The following is a 9,361-nucleotide window of genomic DNA, read 5'->3' on the forward strand; positions in this document are numbered from 1 at the left end:
CACTTGGAGGTTGCCTGGATGTTCTTCGAAAGGTGGGGAGCTCCCCAAGTGGACCAGTTCACCACCAGACAGAACAGAAAATGCCATCAATTCTGCTCGCTACAAGACCTCAACAGCGGCTCACTGTCGGATACCTTTCTTTTGTCACGGTCAGAGGATCTCATATATGCCTTTCTGCCAATCCTGCTGATCAGCAGGGTCCTTTTCAAGATCAAGAAGGACAAGGCACGAGTCATTATGATCACCCCAGCCTGGCCTCACCAGCAATTGTTTGGCACTCTCATGGACTTGGTAGTGGCAGCCCCATGGACTCTTCCCAGCCATCTGGACTTGCTATCTCAGGATCACAGACGGTTGCTGAACCTGAACCTTGCCCCTCTCTCTACCTCACAGGGTGGATGCTGTGTGGCTGAGCCCCGAGGAGCAGGCTTGCTCCACTCAGGTCCAGCAGGTTCTTCTGGAAAGCAGAAAATCCTCCACTAGAGCTACCTGCCTCACAAAGTGGAAGTGCTGCTTCTTCTTCGCTTCAGAGCCTCTTTACAAAATCACTTTAGTGCCTCTTTACAATCCATCCTGGACTACCTCCTGCATTTAAAGCTCCAAGGCCTTGCCTTTTCATTGATCAAGGTGCACTTGGCAGCAATATCAGCCTTTCATCTGCACATCCAGGGAAGATCAGTATTCTCACATAAGTTGACAATCAGGTTCCTCAAGGGCCTCAAGAGGCTTTCCCTTCTGATTTGGGATCCGGTTCCCCAATGAGATCTCAATCTAGTGTTTTCCAGGCTCGCTGGTCCTTCTTTCAAGCTTCTTGCTCTCTCTAGGAGAGGGGAGTCTCCAAGATTAAAGTTCTTACATCGGAGCCCCCATACAGGGAGTTCTACAAGGATTAGGTCCAGCTCCGTCCCCATCCTGCCTAAGGAGGTGTTGCAGTTCCATGTCAACCAGGACATCTTCCTCCCAGTGTTCTGTCCAAAGCCGCATCTAACAAAGATAGACATCTGCACACCCTAAACATCAGGCATGCCCTTGCTTTCTACCTGGAATGTACTACGCCTTTCCACAGATCGATTCAACTCTTCTGTGGTGGCTGACAGAATGAAGGACCTCCCAGTGTCATCCCAAAGGATCTCGTCCTGGATCACTACCTGCATCCATACTTGCTACGAATTGGTGCAGGGTGACGCCTCCACCAATAGTAACTGCTCACTCCACAAGAGCTCAGGCGTCGTCGGCCGCTTTCCTGGCTTATGTCCCCATCCAGGACATCTGCAGAGCTGTGACATGGTCATCAATACACACCTTCACAACGCATTAAGCCATTACCCAGCAAGCCAGGGTTGATGCTGGATTTGGCAGAGCTGTGTTGCAATCGACACGTCCTTGAACTCCTACCCGCCTCCAGATGTACTGCTTGGGAGTCACCTACAATGGAATAGACATGAGCAAGCACTCGAAGAAGAAAAAAAGGTTACTCACCTTTTGTAACTATTGTTCTTCAAGATGTGTTGCTCATGTCCATTCCATTACCCACCCTCCTTCCCCTCAGAAGGAGTCCCAACAAGAAGAAACTGAGGGAGGGAGGGGGTTGGCGGCTCCCTTTATACCAGCGCATATGCACACCACTCCAGAAGGTACCAGCGCCAGCACCGGTGCATGTGGCGAGAGCACACACCTACAATGGAATGGACATGAGCAACACATCTCGAAGAACAATAATTATGAAAGGTGAGTAACTGTTTTTTCCTATGATTCTTCTAGGGCCAGGTCTATTTCAATATCAAACACTGCCCTTTGGCTTGATTTCTTCCTGTGAACTACCACCACTTTGGTGGCAGTTCTGTGTGGTGGTTTTGTGGTGTGAACAAATGTCCAATGGGAACTGTTCAAAAACTCCTTTCACTGTAGATCAAAGTCAGATTTGAACCCCGTTATGCAAAGGTGAAAGCCTGGTGCGAACAACCTTTGTGTCACTTCACCCTCTTTAATTGGGTTCTTTAAAAGCCACTCTGTAAAAGCATGCTTTAAAGGCGCAGATCTCAAGAATGGATGTTTTCTGGTTCAAACTCAAAAGCCTAGACTGCTAGACACAGAGTTTAAAATGACACTGTGAATGGTAGAAGTGATCCATGTTTCAGAGGAAAATGTAAATTACTCTGCTTTAAAACAGGATAATTTCCAGTCTAAACACTGAATGAAATAAAATAATTAAATCACACCAAAACAGAAACAGTTTGGTATATATTTGAGTTTTAAATATAAAAGGATTGTCTGCTTAACATAAAAAGAACTATGCTAAATTTGTATTTATAGTTGAGGATTAAATAAACTAATCCTCCAGTAGTTTATACTATTAATTGTTAGGAAGCAAGATAGATTCATCTGCATATTAACAGTTTGAAATCTATAGCTCAGTATGGCGAAGACAGCACAAGAGAGACCACCAGTTCTGACAATCAGTCATTCACATTTCCCACTGTTTTGCTCTATTGTAGCAAAATGTGAGAAGCTGCTCTCAAGTCCACACATACAAAGCTCTTTATTAGTCTTTACTGAGGCATGATCCAGGCATCTATGCTGAAGCCGCTAGCCTGAAAGAAGTGCTACTTGATGGCATCTGGCAGCTTGGCTTTGCAGTGGATAGATTTATGAGCTGTGAAAGATGGTCAAATTAACATCCTAGGCATTCTTGATAGGATTAGAGTTTCTGGGACATGCAGTTATTTGCATATTGCCCTGACTTACCACATTAGTATTGTGTCTTCATGGCTCATTTTAATACATGATTTCTGTATTTCCCCCCCTCTCTGTACATCCGACTGTTCTCAGTTACTCCTTGCATTCTTACAGAGATCCCAGCTCCCCTAATATTCAAGTAGAAATATTGATTTTTAGTCTGACATTTTCTAATTAAAATATTAATGTAAATAGAGAGCACTAGTTATAGTTAGTAAACTCTATCCTCATGCAGGGATGGATGCTCTTCAAAGGCTGCATGCTCCAGAAAGGTTTAATGTAAAACTGGATTAACCATTCTTACTAGAGTTGGGAAGGGACAGCTGCTGACAGTTTAAATTAACTTTTTCCCCCAAGAATGGAGGGGGGAGCAGATTAAATGCAAAGTATCTCTCTACATCACATAAAAATGATATTTCAAGTAATTACCAGTTTTCAAAAAGTTTAATTTCACCACTTCAAGAAGTCTAAAGAAAAATGCCCCCCACCCTCAAAAAGTACACAGCACTTCCCCAAAAGCTAGCTTGGGTATGACTGCACAAGCTACAATCACACCGTGTGCTTGCAGTGCAGACATACCCTGTGATGTACTTCAACATTGATAGTCTAATGAGTCTGCAATACCTACATATAGAACAGAACAAGCCTGTGGTAATAGTGATGTTCTAGCATGAGTGAAAAGGAAAGTGTTAAACAACAAAGTTTAAAACCTGCCGATAAAGATATATACAACATTTTCTTAGAGTTAAGTACCTTAGAACTGAAAAACATTGATTAGATATTCTCCCCTAGTAATCCATACATGGTAAGTTTGCTCACATTCTCCTTCCAGTCCCCTCTGGCCCATTTTTGTAGCCTCATCTCCATTAGGAGTGGAACTTAGGTGGAGCCTTCCCTCTCTTTTCAGCCAATCTCTTTTCAGTTCCAATGTAAAAGCAAAGGAAACCTCCTCATCAGAAGTCCGAGGTCTATAACTGCAGCAACAAGGTTCTCTCTCCATGTTCCCAATGAAAGCTTGATATCTTAGAAGAAGCTTTACTGCAGGTAAGAGATTCTTAATAAGTTGTTTAGGCATGGTTACTTCTCAAAGGCTGTTTGCTACTATAGTGTTTTAAAAATACATAAGTTGTATCCATCTCATGGGGTAGAAGCAGTTTTCCAAAAAAACAAAACAAAAAACACAAGTTCCTTATAAAATGAGTTAAGCTTTGCATGACTAGTCTCCCCAAAGGCCTACCTGTTCATAGCCAAGAGGAGGCTCCATTCCAAATAAGCAGGTGATCCAGGCAACGCAAAGTGAGTGGTGGTCCCGTGACACTTATTGTGACACATCTCATAATTACAAGCTCATAGAGAAAGATGTATCATGAAGAGTATGTGGCTGCAGCAGAGAAAGGGGCTTGCCAAGGTTTCAGGCTTTCAATTTAGGGAGTTATTGGGGGGAAATCAATGGGGAATATTGGTAAGGGTGCACACGTTAATCCACTAGAAAGAATAGCAATCTATACACACAAGTTACTATTTGTAAGTGCTTTTAAAATAACTGTCAGTATTTTGGGCTTTTCGATTTGAGGTTTTCATTACACAGAGGAGTTGGGGTTTTCATTCTACTGAGACGCCTTAATTGAAAAACTAATGTCTGGGTTTGGGTCACAATTTCAGAAATTAGATGGGGTGGTGAGAGGTGTGTTAGAAATGTCTGAAGTAGAAGAGATTTTGAACATCAGAGTTCAGAGGTGTTAGGATTTCTAATAATTGTTTGGCTTGTTATTATGGAGTGGCCCCTAGGCTCGGGCGGCCAGGTGGCTCCGTGTGCTGCCCCTGTCTGCAGGCACTGCCCCCGCAGCTCCCATTGGCCGTGGTCCCCAATGGGTGGGGTGCGGGGGTAGTGCACAGAGACCCCCTGGCCGCCCCTGTGCCTAGGAGCCGGATATGCCAGCCACTTCCGGGAGCCTGCCTTAGCCCTGCTGTGTTGCCGACCGGATTGCTTTTAATAGTCACTGGGAGATTGAGGCTGATTCTGGTAGACTCCTGGCCAATCTGGGAGGGTTGGCAACCCTAGCAGTGCTTGAACCTGCAAACAAATTCCAAATCAATATTTATGAGGACGACGACCACCTGACTGCTTTTATGTAATGGACATATATTATAGCCGTAACTCCCATGTGTTAGTATTTTAGCTGTTATGCCAACATCTACTTCAAGAAGAAGAAGCTAGAACATTCTTTAGCCCAGATCCTCCCCTGCTTTAGGGCTGCTTGGTATTGAACCGGTGGCGCAAAGCAAGGATGGGGGGATCCCCTGGTGGTGTAGAGCTGATGTAACCGCTCTTAAAAAAACCCTCTCTCTGGCTCCCTAAGCCCAGCTCAAGGTTGGCATAGAAGCATAGGTTTCTCTGTGCCCTGGTGATTTTTGGTTGTCTTAACCCCTAAAGCAGTGGTCCCCAAACTTTTTACCTCATGCCCCCCTTTTTACCTCACGCCCGCCAAGAGCGGGGACGTGGACAGGGATAAGGGGGTCAAGGCTGGGGCCATAGCTGGGTATGGGCATGGGGCCGGCAGCCGTGGGGCCGGCAGCCAGGGCCAATAGCTGGGGCCGAGGCTAGAGCGGAGCTGGGTGGCGCTCCCTCCCTGCCCCCCATGTGGGCTGACCTGGGCCCCAGTCGTACCCCTTGAATGTTTCTCTGCACCCCCCCAGGGGAGCTCGCCCCACAGTTTGGGGACCTCTGCCCTAAAAGTATGTCTACACTGCAGTTAAACACCCATGGCTGGCCTGCGTCACCTGACTCGGGCTTGTGGGTCTGGGGTGTAAAATTGCAGTGTAGATGTTCAGCTTCAGGCTGGAGCCTGGATTCAGGCCAGCCATGGGTGTTTAACTGCAGTGTAGACATACCTTTAGAATGTTGGCAGCCAGTGTAAGTACGATCAGCCTTGGACTGCTCCTGCAGACCAGCATGGCACATAGCTGGCCTGGGCCTTAGGGCTCCCTTCACAACCAGGCCCTCCTGAGTTGCACTGTCCACTCCAAAGACAGACACGAGGATTTGGGCTTTTATCTTATATTGATAGGAACCAAACAAATCTTCTGAAGTGCAGAGAGTTATGTTTGCTGATATTTAATGTTCCTGTGTGACTTAGCAAAGATAAATTTAAAAAATAACAAAAAACCAATGGAATAAAGCCCTTAAGGTTCCCTTACTATTTACAGTGAACTCACAGAGGTTTACAATGCTCCTAGAAGCTGTTAAAATACAGTCAATATGTACATTTCTCCTTGTGATGGTCCAAAGGAGAGTCCTCATTGGCCCCTCTATGGGTGGCATGACATCGTGCCCTATATTCAATAGGTTCTTCAGATTGCCTAACTGTCTGCTGAGGGCTGCTGGAGAATAGAACTGAAAAGGAAAAAAATGTTCACACTATGTGGTCTCAGATCCAATGAAAATGCAGATTGCTTCAGCTGGGGATAAAAGAACTTTAAAAAAAAAAAGTGCTTGTAGTCTTGGAGCTACTATTAAAAGGGGAGATGAATCAGGAGAGACCATTTCATGCCAAGGTACATTAGAGAGTAGAATCTCAAAGAGCTATTAACCCTCAGTAAGAGTTGTGTGGAAGTCCTTTGCTGTCAGGACAGAAGCATGCATATAAATTTAATACTGTTTGTCCTTGGGTAGAGACAAAAGATTACTTCTATATCCTTAACATCTTGTCTCTACTAACATGAAATGATATTCCACTGTGTTGCCTTCTTTTTAATCCTTTCCTGTCAACAGAATAGTAATGATAAATGTATAATTTTGAAAGGTTTTGCTCTGAAAAGAAAAATATAAAATATGCACACTGATTGCAGACTATGTACATTTCTTTTAGATCTTGCCTGCTTCATTGCAAATCATTATGCTGTTCAAGGTGGGTCTTTCGAGAAGTGTACTATAGTTTTATAATTCTTTAAAAAAAAAAAAAAAAAAAAGCTTTGGAAAAACTCCTGCATTGGATCTCCCTTTCCAAAGTTTCTCTAGATTAGCTGAGGTTTGATTTTGATGTATTTAATATAATTGTAGTTCCAAAGCTGAATGTCATACACAGTAAATGCTACTAGAAAAGCATAACTGTGCATGATTCTGTGATCTCTTTAATTCAGACCTCATATTCTTCAGACACTTTGGTGGCCCAATCCTTACTCATGTAAGTAAACCTATTGAGTTCACTGTGATACTTCTATGAATAAGGAATATTTATTTGAGTATGATTTGCAGGATCAAACCCTTTAAGAGTTTTCTAGAAAATTAACAACTATTCTGCATAAATCTTAAGTAAAATGTTGCACTTTAAGATTTGGATCTTTTTTATAGACCCAAATATTCTTTTAATTGTTTCCTTTGATAAATTCAATATTGTGTGTGTGTGTGTGTTAATATTTATATATTACAAAAAGTTATTTAATTCTGTGTTCATAATTATTTCATTAAATGTCTTCTGATTTGAGAAATCTTAAATAGAAAATATAGCCAAAATAGAAATCTGAAATTAAGATCAGGTTTAATCCTGAAGAGTTTTATTTTAAAGGGTTCTCGATTTCATCTGAGATTTAATCATAGAACATGTATCAGTGATCTAACAAAATTCTAAAAGTAACGTTTAAATGTTCATTATGGTTTGTATATAATACAAATATTATGTACATGAATTGCGCCCCTCAAAAAGGCGCATTGTATGAATTTAATAGCCTTGCAGTGTTACATATGTTTTTCACTACAGCCAATTGAAATATACTTCTGCTAAAGTGAAGCCAATACTGTCTTTCTAACAGCAAGATCAGTACAGCAAGCCAGCATCAGGCAAAGTCCCCTTCATAAGGTACACATTAATATCAAGCATAAACTATATACAGTTTCAGATTATAAGGGTTAATAAAGAATGCTTCCAGATTACAGGGTGTAACCTTGTCCTTGTTGTTATGAAGCTGAAGTTATTTTTGCTGTATTTGTGCATTTTCTTAATTTTCTAAGACCATGAGAATTTTCAGTGTTTCTCTTTGTAATCATTCAAGACTGTGTTTGAGTCAAGTGGAATGTAATGTGACTGCGAGGCACGTGGTGTTCCAGGAGAAGGAGGGAGGGACCTGTTCTGTGGGAAGGCTGCATTTTGATGAGTAAAAATCACACCATAGCGATCAGGCCATTTCTTCTATTCAGAAAGCTGGAATGTGGGCTGAGTTAAGGATGGTGCAGCCTTCCCTCTCACGCCCTTTTCCCCCTTCCAAGGCACATGCATCATTAACCTTCTGAATGCTTGAAATAAATAGAACAAAATATTTTCTTTACACTGAGGGTAACAGAGACTGTACAAATCTAACAAAGCAAGGCACATACCAAACCATGTTAAGCCCTACAAGCCTCAATTATTTCTAAAGCTGTATAATATTTTCTACGTGATTGTACTTGATAGATCCCCTCCCTTAATGAAACACTGGGAGAATTAATCTAAACTCTATAATACCTTCTGTTTAAAAGCTTCCCAAATGTAATTATGTTTATAGATTGAGCATGAAATCCTTAAATCCAAATTATTAGTGGAGTAACTTTTTTAAGGTGGTAGTGAAAATTGGAAAGTCTGCTGCTGAAATGTCTGTTGTATTGTTTGATTTTACTGTGAATTTCAGTAAAAGGCTCACGGTGCAAGGTAGGGCAATATTATTTTAGGGTTATTTAATGAGAAGTCACTAAAGACTTAAGGTTCAGTTATCCAACTTGCTTTCATTTAAATTGTTGCTGTCCTGTGCCCCTGTCTTATTCTGTTTGTTAAGGGCTTGATTCTGGCACTCTGTTCCACAATGCAGATATATGAAAAAAAGTTAAAATTTTTGAGGATACCCACTCAAACAGTTGGATCTTGGACCCATGCAGAAAACATTAATTACCACTAATCAGATGTGAAATAATTTACATATGTAGTATTGTAGAGGGATATAGCCAATAGGGATCTATCTGAATAGAGATCATTTGACAAGACTCTGGCTCCTCACTTGTCCCAAGGAGTAAGTGTACAAATGGATTTGTAAAGGTAATGATGAGACTGAAATTCAAAACAAGCTCTCATCTCCCCCCGTGCAGCTGGAAAACAATTAAAACCACAGTTTATATCTGTTTTCAAAATCCTGACAACTAACCTCTGTTCTCCACAGCCTTCCTTAGTCTCTCAGTATCCCACATGCAGACACACTTTCCAAGCTGTAGAATGATGTTCAGCTTGGATGTGCATACAAGAAGACACTGACCACCAGTTGAACCATATTACTGTAGAACAGGGGTCGGCAACCTTTCAGAAGTGCTGTGCCGAGTCTTCATTTATTCACTCTAATTTAAGGTTTCGCGTGCCGGTAATACATTTTAACGTTTTCAGAAGGTCTCTTTCTATAAGTCTATAATATATAATTAAACTATAGTTGTATGTAAAGTAAATAAGGGTTTTAAAATGTTTAAGAAGCTTAATTTAAAGTTAAATTAAAATGCAAAGCCCCCTGAGCCAGTGACTAGGCCCCGGGCAGTGGGAGTGCCACTGAAATCAGCTCACGTGCCGCTTCGGCCCCCGTGCCATAGGTTGCCTACCCCTGCTGTAGAATCTTC

Source organism: Mauremys mutica, chromosome 7 (assembly GCF_020497125.1).
Source record: "Mauremys mutica isolate MM-2020 ecotype Southern chromosome 7, ASM2049712v1, whole genome shotgun sequence".
NCBI classification, from domain to species: Eukaryota; Metazoa; Chordata; order Testudines; family Geoemydidae; genus Mauremys; species Mauremys mutica.